We start from the raw sequence: 11,159 nt of genomic DNA, 5'->3' as shown, positions 1-11,159 counted from the left end.
AGCTGGCAGCCCATGGCTTGCACAGGTACACTCTTAGCTGAGTTAAAAACTGGCTGGGTGGCTGGGCCCAGAGAGTGGTGGTGAATGGAGTGAAGTCCAGCTGGTGACCGGTCACAAGTGGTGTTCCCCAGGGGTCAGTGTTGGGGCCCATCCTCTTTAACATCTTTACTGATGACTTGGATGAGGGAATTGAGTGCACTCTCAGTAAGTATGCAGATGACACAAAGTTGGAGGGAAGTGTTGATGTGCTGGAGGGTAGGAAGGCCCTGCAGAGGGACCTGGACAGGTTGGATTGGTGGGCAGAGGTCAATGGGATGAGGTTCAACATGGCTAAGTGCTGGGTCCTGCACTTTGGCCACAACAACTCCATGCAGCATTAGAGGTTTGGGGCAGAGGGTCTCGAAAGCTATGTGGAGAAATAAAAAAGCTGTGGGAGTATTGGTTGATGCTTCGCTGAAGCTTGGCACACCAGCCAGGAGTGCATCCAGGAGGCCAAGAAGGCCAATGGCCAGGAGGCAAGAAGGCTTGTATCAGGAACAGTGTAGACAGCAGGATCAGGGAGGTGATTGTCCCCCTGTACTCTGCTCTGGTGAGGCCACACCTCGAGTACTGTGTTCAGCTTTGGGCCCCTCATTACAAGAAGGACATCAAGGCCCTGGAGCATGTCCAGAGGAGGGCTACAAAGCTGGTGAAGGGCCTGGGGCACAAATCCTGTGAGGAGTGGCTGAGGGCACTGGATTTGTTTTGTCTGGAGGAGGCTCAGGGGAGATCTTATTGTTCTCTGCAACTACCTGAAAGGAAGCTGTGGGCAGCTGGGGGTCAGCCTCTTCTCATGGATAACTAGTGATAGGACTAGAGGGAATGGCCTCAAGTTGCGCCAGGGGAGGTTCAGGTTGGAAATGAGGAGAAATTTATTCTCAGAAAGAGCAGTCAGACATTGGAACGGGTTGCCCAGGGAGGTGGGGGAGTCACCGTTCCTGGGGGTGTTTAATGAAAGGTTGGATGTGGTGCTTAGGGACATGGTTTAGTGGGTAATTTTGGTGGTAGTGTGATGGTTGGACCAGATGATCTTGGAGATCTTTTCCAACCTTAATAATTCTATGATTCTATTATTGATTTTGGTGGATGTTGAGTCATAGCTGCCTCACAAGCTCATCCTGAATGACACACTACAGTAAATTCTCATTCTGATGTTGTTTCTTAAGTCCCTCAGAAAAAAATCAACTAAACTCAACTAAACCAAAATAAAACTTGAATGAGATCAAGTTTTGCTAAGGCCGACAATTAAGGTACGAACTAGGCAAAGACAAATGCCAAGACTATTAATTTGTTATTTTCTCCAGCTTTTTACTAGTTTGGTGGATGGATACAAGCAAAACACTTCTCTTTCAGTGTTTTTTCTGCAAGCTATGCTATGGAGTGTCAGGCCATTAACATTTAAACGTAGGCATAGGTCAGCCACTGTTTGGGTGCAGCCTTGCATTTGGAATGCCACTGCCTCTGCTGCTAATTAAATCTAAATGTCTCCTACCAATGTTTTGCCTTGCAACACCCCACTCCTCTGTGCTCTAGGAAGACTCTTAAATTGCTAGTATTGGTTTCTGAGAAGAATATTCATATACAGCAAAAATATACTGGTTTTTCTTCTAGGTTAGATGGTTAGATTTTTCTGTATTAGTGTCTTAACTCTCCTAGTAATCTTGCAATTGTATTTCTTTGTCAGGCCAATTTCATATAGTATTTATCCCTGAATCTGTATGAAATATCCCTTATTTTGTTTTCTCTTTTATAGCTTCTGTAATTTATCAGCTACTAATTAACATCACTTAAAAATACATGCTTTATTTCTACTTTGGACAAGCTAATGTTGTTTTCCTAGCTGTTGGATCATTCTTTTAGGTGACAGAAACTTCTTTTCCCTGTGCAGGGATGTACACATGTTGATGTAGACGTCTCTTCTGCATCAGGTAGATTAACTTCCCCATGACTTTCACTGACATGTCTTCCCAATATCTGTTCCTGCAGCTATATTCTGGCCAGTAGCCCATTTTGGGATATCCCACTTGAACTGTGGCTGTAAGAACTGGACACAACATTGCAACACAGAAAGGCTAGTGTGTCAACAGAGGAAATATGATATTTCCTCTCCCATCCAACTGCCTATGGCCAAAAGCTATGAAGACGAGGTGGCCTCTGTGACTACAACATTATCCACTTTTAGGTGCTTCTCCTTCCTGACCGCACCTTAAGTTACATTATGCTGCTAATAAAATCTCTAGGTAACCTTTGCTTTCAATGATTAGTTATGGTCCCTATTTAATTCTGACACTTGATTTGCAAACTCATGTATTTCTATCTTCTAGTTGGTAGGTGTTGCTGGGCTTTCATTATTTTGTTTCCTCACAGTGCTGCAGTAAGTGTGGACATACACTGATCCGATGCACACAGTCTGGTCTTTCACTACTCATCAGTGACTATAACAGATTGCAGCCACCAGCTGAAGCTTTTCAGGTTAATTCCCAAGAATACCTATTTTCCCAAGAAAAGGCAGGCACAGCTATTTGGCATGTAGCAAGCCTCTGCAAAGTACTGCTACTAGGGCAATTCCATTGATTTCAAGGTCAGAAATGAATTTTACAATCATCAAGACTGTTCTCCCAAGCCAAACGCTACTTAATTTCTTCAACCATGCCTGCCTCAAAAGAGCTGAATTTTCCTTTTGTCACAGAGCTTAAATAAATGTGCTTTGCCTGAAGTTATTTCCTGGAGACTGGGAGAAATGAAGGTCTAAATGCTTCTGTGACTCCTCCATCTCATGGACTCCTCCATCTCATGGAGCAGATTATCTTGAGGGTCATCACGCGGCACTTGCAGGGCAAGCAGGCGATCAGGCCCAGTCAGCATGGGTTTATGAAAGGCAGGTCCTGCTTGACGAACCTGATCTCCTTCTATGACCAAGTGACGCGCTTGGTGGATGAGGGAAAGGCTGTGGACGTGGTCTACCTTGACCTAAGTAAGGCTTTTGACACCGTTCCCCACAACATTCTCCTCAAGAAACTGGCTGCTCGTGGCTTGGACTGGCGTACGCTTCGCTGGGTTAGAAACTGGCTGGATGGCCGGGCCCAGAGAGTTGTGGTGAATGGAGTCAAATCTGGTTGGAGGCCGGTCACTAGTGGAGTCCCCCAGGGCTCGGTACTGGGGCCGGTCCTCTTTAATATCTTTATCGATGATCTGGATGAGGGCATCCAGTGCACCCTCAGTAAGTTTGCAGATGACACCAAGCTAAGTACGTGTGTCGATCTGCTCGAGGGCAGGAAGGCTCTGCAGGAGGATCTGGATAGGCTGGAGCGATGGGCTGAGGTCAACTGCATGAAGTTCAACAAGGCCAAGTGCCGGGTCCTGCACCTGGGCTGCAACAACCCCAAGCAGAGCTACAGGCTGGGAGATGAGTGGCTGGAAAGCTGCCTGGCCGAGAAGGACCTGGGAGTATTGGTGGATAGTCGGCTGAATATGAGCCAGCAGTGTGCTCAGGTGGCCAAGAAGGCCAACGGCATCCTGGCCTGTATAAGAAGCAGTGTGGCCAGCAGGTCGAGGGAAGTGATTGTGCCCCTGTACTCGGCTCTGGTGAGGCCGCACCTCGAGTACTGTGTTCAGTTTTGGGCCCCTCGCTACAGGAAGGACATGGACGTGCTCGAGCGAGTCCAGAGAAGGGCGACCAAGCTGGTGAGGGGTCTGGAGAACAAGTCTTACGAGGAGCGGCTGAGGGAGCTGGGCTTGTTCAGCCTGGAGAAGAGGAGGCTCAGGGGCGACCTCATCGCTCTCTACAGTTACCTGAAAGGAGGCTGTAGAGAGGTGGGGGTTGGTCTATTCTCCCACGTGCCTAGTGACAGGACGAGGGGGAATGGGCTAAAGTTGCGACAGGGGAGTTTTAGGTTGGATGTTAGGAAGTACTTCTTTACCGAAAGGGTTATTAAGCATTGGAACGGGCTGCCCAGGGAGGTGGTGGAGTCACCATCCCTGGAGGTCTTTAAAAGACGTTTAGATGTAGAGCTTAGGGATATGGTTTAGTGGAGTACTTAGTGTTAGGTCGGAGGTTGGACTCGATGATCTTGAGGTCTCTTCCAACCTAGAGAAATCTGTGAATCTGTGAATCTCCATATTTTGTTTTCTCCCATAGGAAAAGTGGTTGGACGAGTTCTTTTTGGAGTAGTCCAAGTCTTCGTGTACTCTCCAACTTCTTCAGCATGGTGATTTATATGTATTTGCCATGTACTAAAACTAAAACTACCTGAGTGTGTTCACCAGTCTACTACCCCTGCACACTGTTTGAGCCATGGCTGTACCCAAGGAGACACACTCCTGGAGTATGAGTAAGGAATCTTAAGTAATTACTGTTGAAGAAGCACATATCTGAAGTTGACAATGACATTGAAAGTGGATAGTTTTGGCAGAGGAGCAGACCAACCAGGACTTTGAATCACAAAGGTAAAAACATTGCTGTCTATTCGGGCAGAGATGGATACACCAGGAAGAGAGAACTGAGAAACTGCTGTCAGATATGCCCTATAGAAAAGAATCCTTAAATGATCTACAGAAAAAAGGAGCAGAATGAGAGAAAAAAATCTTACTTAGTGATGTACAATAGTGCTTATAGGATGACCTCAAATTAGTTTTGTTTATTGGTTGACCTGTTAAGTAGTACAGTTTTGTATGCTTCACTAACACAGTGTTATTCCCTAAAATAGTATTAATTTGAGTGAATACCTTGTAACAATGGAGCAGATTTTTAAGTTTGTACATGTCAAGAAGAATTCCATTAGATTGCCTAAGTTGCTTTGTGGCAGAACAACATTATTCTACACTGAGAATGACAAACTATCTTTTTCCTTCAACATTCAAAGTACATTATGTCTTGTCCTAGACCAAGTAAGAGTTTTACTACTGGTGCAGTCTCAATAAGTTCACAAAGTTAACCAGTAAAAATTCCTGTAGATAGGGTGTTTGTTAAAAGTAGTATTTATATTATTATGGCTTCATTATAGTAGTTCCTTCAAACATAGTATGCGATCTACAGCTAAAAATTTGTAAAACATTACCTGGTTATCTAGGTACCTCACATCTTCAGTGTACGCATCTCATAATTATCTGGTAGGCTAGGGAATGGTTATGGCACCTGTTCCATGGTCATGGGACAATGAGGTACAGTAACTTATCCCAAGCCACATAAGAAATCCATAACAGTACTAAATTTAGCTCACACCTCTTGGGATAACAAGATCCTCTTTCTACGTTCTGATTTATTTTGACTGACTGCACAGGTGATAAATATGCTTGCCTCTCCAGAATCATGAATTTCTTTCCTTTGTTTTACAAGTATCATTGATGTACCTTAGTTGTCTGTGTGAGGCAGCTAAATACAAGTCTTGCCTTGCTTCTTCCTGAGGTCTTGTTTCTGGGACATGTTTTTCATCTTGTTTCCGTGGGGAAACTTCTGTGGTCTATGCATGTGGGTAAAGAACTTTCAGCAGATTATTGTATGCTTATTTCAAGACAGGCTCTTCTTTTACCATCTAGGGCTATCTTTTTTGTATTTCAGGTTTATTAGCTAATGCATAACAAGAAAATCCATACACTGAATTAAATATGCACAAGTGCATGTATTCAGAAGTGTCATTGGAGACTCTTCCCTCATATGAACAAGACATTAAACACGGGGAGACTAGAAGTGGTTTTAGCACTGTGTGAAAAAGCTATGAGTCATCCCTCCAGTGCTTGCTGCACTGACCATTAAAACTTTAAAAAAAAAAAAAAAGGAAAAATAAAAAAAGGACCACTGCTTGTAGCTTTTATGAGAAAGAACATAAAGAGGTTCCTTGTAAAGATTTATAGGGGAAAAAGAGGAAAATTTTCTGGATGTGATACTAGGGGAATGCAGATTAAAAATAAGACTCCTTGAGTACCTGTGAGACCAAGTTGCAGTATACCTGCTAGCTTTTCTGCAGGAGGAGAGAGCATGAGAGCAGTGTGATAGTCAGCCCGTCATCTACATCATAGTCACTTTTGTTAATGTAGCACATGTTCTCACCTGCCTACACTAGTGTGAAAGTTTGGAAAGCTTGCTTTACAGACTCATACTGCTATAGGATGCTGTAAAGAAGTTAATGTTTCAGTTAAGAACTAGTACAGGTGTTCAGTTCTTTACCATGTGTATGAACATTTCTACTAATTTCTGGCAATTTCTTTTTTTGTCAAGAGGATGCAGATTGGTGGGGCTTCTAATGTTACTGGTCACTGCCTAATTGCTTTACCCAGAGTTTGGTTTCTCACTGCTGATGCAATGGAAATGACCTATATCTTTTCTGAAGAAAAAGAGGACTGAGAAGAGAGAGGAAGAGAGGAGAAAGTTGTTTCTCATGAAGTACCTTAATGTTTTTTGTCTTGTTGCTCTTGCCTTCAGCTCAGCTTTGTTCAAGTCAGCTCATGTAATGATGAGATGAACAGATGAGAACCCCAGCTTTCATCCAGGGGAAAGCTCATAGCTAGCCCTGCTTTGTCATGAGAGGGATGGGAAGAGGAAATGTATTCCAGACCACTGCAAGTGGGGACATACCTGGTGATCAGCACTGCAAATTTTTGCGGTGTTCTGAAATATTGTTTTGAGAGACAACACCACCTTGGAATTAAAATTTACATAAGTACTTTAGGATCTGAGTAGGATAAAACCAGCAAATCATTATTTGAGTTGGACTGCTGTTTAGCTCTCGGGAAATGCAATGAAATGTAACTGCAGAGTTCATTTTAGTGCAGCTACTCAATGTACTGTGTGCATTCAAAATTATTAAAGGTTTACTGAAAAAGAGTTCAACCAGGGAAAAGAGCTGATTTGGTTTTCCATGGAGTTGCATTAAATTCAGAAGCAATCTGTGCTAATGTATCTCATTTTCATACCTGTTTCTGGATCTATTTATAATGTAACCCTGTGGTATTCTCATGGCATTTGAACATATGGTCTGAATTTTCAGACTTCCTGCATAGAAAGTAACATAGGAAGAACATGTAAAAGTTTGGTAATGTCTGAGAGCTGAGTTATCCATTACGAACATGATATATGGGTAATCTAAGTTTTTTCTGGTTCTGAATTGTTTTGTGAACAGCTCTGAGTTGTGTCAATTTATTCATAAAGTGCAGCTTCATGTGCAGCTTGTGAACCAATTTAAGCCCCTGATTTGTTTGCTCCCTTTGACCATTCTGACCCAGTGCAGTTTCCATTGAAACGAATGAGATATTTCCATTCATTGTTTGCTATGTGTGATGTGTAATTGTCCTCTTCATGAGGGGATGTCATTATTTCTTTTCACTGAAATATTCAAAAAATGAATTCAGAAAAGTAGCTGAAGAATACTCTTGTTTGTATGTGAATACATTTATTTACATGCAAATAAAGATAGTTGTCTGTAAACAAGAAAAAAAAATTTGAGTCATTAATGTAAACAAAAATCCTTACAAACCAATAACCAAGAATATCAGGGAAAACCCCAGAATCACAGTCATGGTTGTAGTGGTTGTGCAGAAAAGCCTTCTGCAAAATGTTCCTTGGTTATCCCTGCAGAGAGAGCTTTCCCAAAGCCACTCAAAATACACCCTTGCAGAATTAAGGTGGAACTATAAACAACACAAAACTCAGTACACCTAAGGTTCAGTGAGAACTACCTCTTGTGCCTGCATTTTTCATCTCACTGCACCTGAACCTTGTAGAGCCATTGCCTAACATTTCAGATAAATATATCGTTGTTTTTCTTGGTTTGTGAGATGGAGGCTTTAAAATTATATACAAGTAGTTTCCATGTGGGAATGAGAGCCGTTTAAGTACAGGCACAAACTATCTAGAGCTTAATGTCTCACACACTTTCTGAGTTAGAGCAGCTCTTCGGGCAGTGCCTGCTATATTTTCATTGGCTTGTGTTCACGTCTATTTTTGCTCCCTTACTAAATGTTCTGCATGAGGCTGGGAAGCTGTGCTATAATAGGATGATGCAAATGCAGGATACTCAAGGGTTAATACAGCAATACAAGGAACTTTGTTTCAGGCACTTGTCCTGCTCTGGTGTCCAGCACTCACTCTGAGTGCAATCACTGGAGATAAGTGAGGGCAGAATTTGACATGAGGGTTTTCAAGTGAGATTTTCAGAAGCACTCAGCATGACATTACAGCAAATGGCGAATTCCTCATTTTGCTGGTGTTTTCCAGAGGCACAAATCTAGGTCTTTACTGAATGCACTTGGAAACCTTCTCTCTGACTTCTGCCATTATCACTGTGTATCCAAGGTCAACAGCAACAGCAGTAAACACAGGAGCAGGAGTAGGAAATTCAGAGACACTTAGTGTTTACTTCAAAACAGCTGTAATCAGTCTAGGAAGTAAGAGAAAAATCTCCTGTCTTTACTTGTAACTTATATGAAACCTTTTAAGGACAGGGCAAAAGCCCACAATGATGTAATTGTTTTGGTATTGTGTAGTTTCTCACACAAGCTTGTGGGTGGCTGAAAAACTTGGTTTGAATTTTACAGCTTCAAGTAAAGCATCTCAAAACAGCAGATCTTTTCTCTGGTTCCCTTTTTATGCATAACTATCCAGATGGGAAATAAAACAAAAAAAAAATACTTATTTTCCAGATCTGTGAAAACAATCTGTAGAAAAGATAGGCCAAGATTTAAGGGATCAAAATAGCAATGCCAGGTTTTATATGTATGACATGATTTGTAAGGCACAGTAACGCCACTGATTTCTGACAGTGATGTGGAAGGTGCTACAGCGAACATCACACAAAGCAACTGTGCTCTGCTGTTGTCCTGAGGAGGGTGAATCCTGCTGGCTGACTTTGGATCCCATTCAGATTCCAGTAAGAGTTTTAAGATGTGGGATGTCAGTAGGGAAACTCTGCTCAGTTTCAATAGAAGCTGTGGAAAATATTACTTCTCACTGTAAAGTTACTGGGATGCAATTCTACTCTTTATTATATGATTATGAATCCCTAGGGGATTTATACTAGTGTAAAAAGAAGAGTTTGACAATTATGTCACATAGGTCAAATAGACCTATCTCTTGTACTAGAGAGTTCTTTTCAATATATGTTGAGACCAGAGCTGGTGAGGGCACAGGCTCCAATGCAGCAAACACGTGCAGGTCAAATAACACAGTCATGATCCCAGCCTTTGCAGCAGGAGCTCAGAATGTGTTGAGGCAGTGAGAAAATGCCTTTTCTCCCCTCTCCTGATTTGAACCAATTTCTGAACTTCCCAAAAGTCATAAAGATGGAAACAGATAAATAAGCACTACACCCCTAACATAGAAATGAATGAAGGCTGGGCTCTAGAGGCTGAACAAGAGGAAGGAGCAGTGGTGACATGGGACAAGACAATCAGGATATATCTGGTAAAGAAAGCAGAAGCAATGCCATTTGGGGGAGGGTCTTTTCAAGAGCCTCAAAGCCATTCTTTTTTTTCAGTCTCCCAGGTGTAACATGTCATTTTAGGCATTACATACTTCCTTTCAGTTTTTCCTTTAAGTGGAAAGAAAAAGAGATGAAGAGATGGGAACAGCTGACTTACAATCCTTGTTGGCTCCTCTTTCTGCTTCTTCCAAGTGTGCCATGGCGATGACTGAAGTGCATCCCCATGCTGCTCTCCCACCTCCTCAGGCTCTGGGAGGGTGAACCTGCCCATCCACGTGAAGGATAAAGTTGCACCCAGGCTGACTGTGTTTCAGGCCAGGCACTGAGTATTCCAGGACAGTAAATCACCCTTCCTAGAGGGAAGAAAAACAGGCTTCCTTTCAATCTAATTAATACTGCCGGCAATCCACACTTTATAGCTATAAATACATCATTGACTTCAAGGGATTTAAGAACTATGAAACAGGACTGGCAAAATTGTTTCCATTCATGGGTGTTCAGGATATAGAACCATATTTTAAGCAAAACAGGCCTTGTGTTCCCAATTTTCCTAAAAACATGCTTTACTCTGAAACTCATCAGGACATAATGCACATTCTCTTCTGTAATGAAACCAATTGGGGAAAAAAATAGAGAAGAAGAAACTAAACTGTGTATTAATTTCCCGAAGGTTGTATTTTAATGCGTGGACAGAAGTCACCGTGTGTCAAAGAGCTTAGGCCATGTAACACGTCAGCTTCACCACCCAGCACCACACCACCTGGCTGAGACCAGCGTAAGGTTTCAGGACTTGGGGCTCACCTCCAGGAGTCACAAGTCATAGGGATCCGCACTTCTGTGGAGACAGCTGCTGCAGAGACCAGACTGCGTGTATCCTGAGCAAATATGTGAGTTCCACTGCTGGTGTGTGTGTGTGTACATGTGCATGCATAATTTGCTAGGGAACTTCAACAGGGTAGTCGAGGAGTAAGGTAAGAGAGAAAGCAGAGATCTGAGAGTCGGCTGCTGGTGTGACCATAGGTGTGGACATGGCCAGCAAGTGGCTGAGGGTGGTGGGCCTTGGGGACTCATATATCCCAGCAGAAGCTCTGTATGTCTGTATCTTGTGTGTGCATGCGCCTACCAGGAATAACTGCTCAGCCTTGTTACTGTCTGGGCCTTGGGTCCTGAGATTGCATCAGCCTCACACTTGTGGGGCTACTGGATTTGGCAAGCCTGAGCAACTGGCAGCCCATATGATAACACACTCCAGAGTGTGCTAACACATATCAAAGGTACACCCTTTGCTTCCCACACAGCCACAAGACACGCCATGCTCTGAGAGCAGTGACCATGGGGCACATCTGCAAGGAGAGGCTAATAAGGCAAAGCAAAAAAGTGTGAAGGATTCATGATCTACGTGCCCTCTTCATGCTGATAACTGCTCAGTGGAGCAGGTTGGGAAAAGGGGACCCAAAATGGGGAGACTGCAAGTCACTGGTGCTCACCATTAGCTGTTCTCTGTGCTCACCTCTGCATTTCATCCTGCCCTGACCCACGGATGGCATCTCACTCCTTTCCCAGCAAGGTCCTCAGCCTGAGAAACCTGGTTCTGAAACAGAAGCAAGCTCCTTTCAAATAATGTTGGGAAAACATCCAGAAATAGGGTGTGTAGCCCTCTCTGAGCCTTCTATGGGAAAACTGCTTATAGACAGGCAGCATCAGTGA

Source organism: Anser cygnoides, chromosome Z (assembly GCF_040182565.1).
Source record: "Anser cygnoides isolate HZ-2024a breed goose chromosome Z, Taihu_goose_T2T_genome, whole genome shotgun sequence".
Taxonomy (NCBI): Eukaryota; Metazoa; Chordata; class Aves; order Anseriformes; family Anatidae; genus Anser; species Anser cygnoides.
This window is presented reverse-complemented; position numbering follows the sequence as displayed.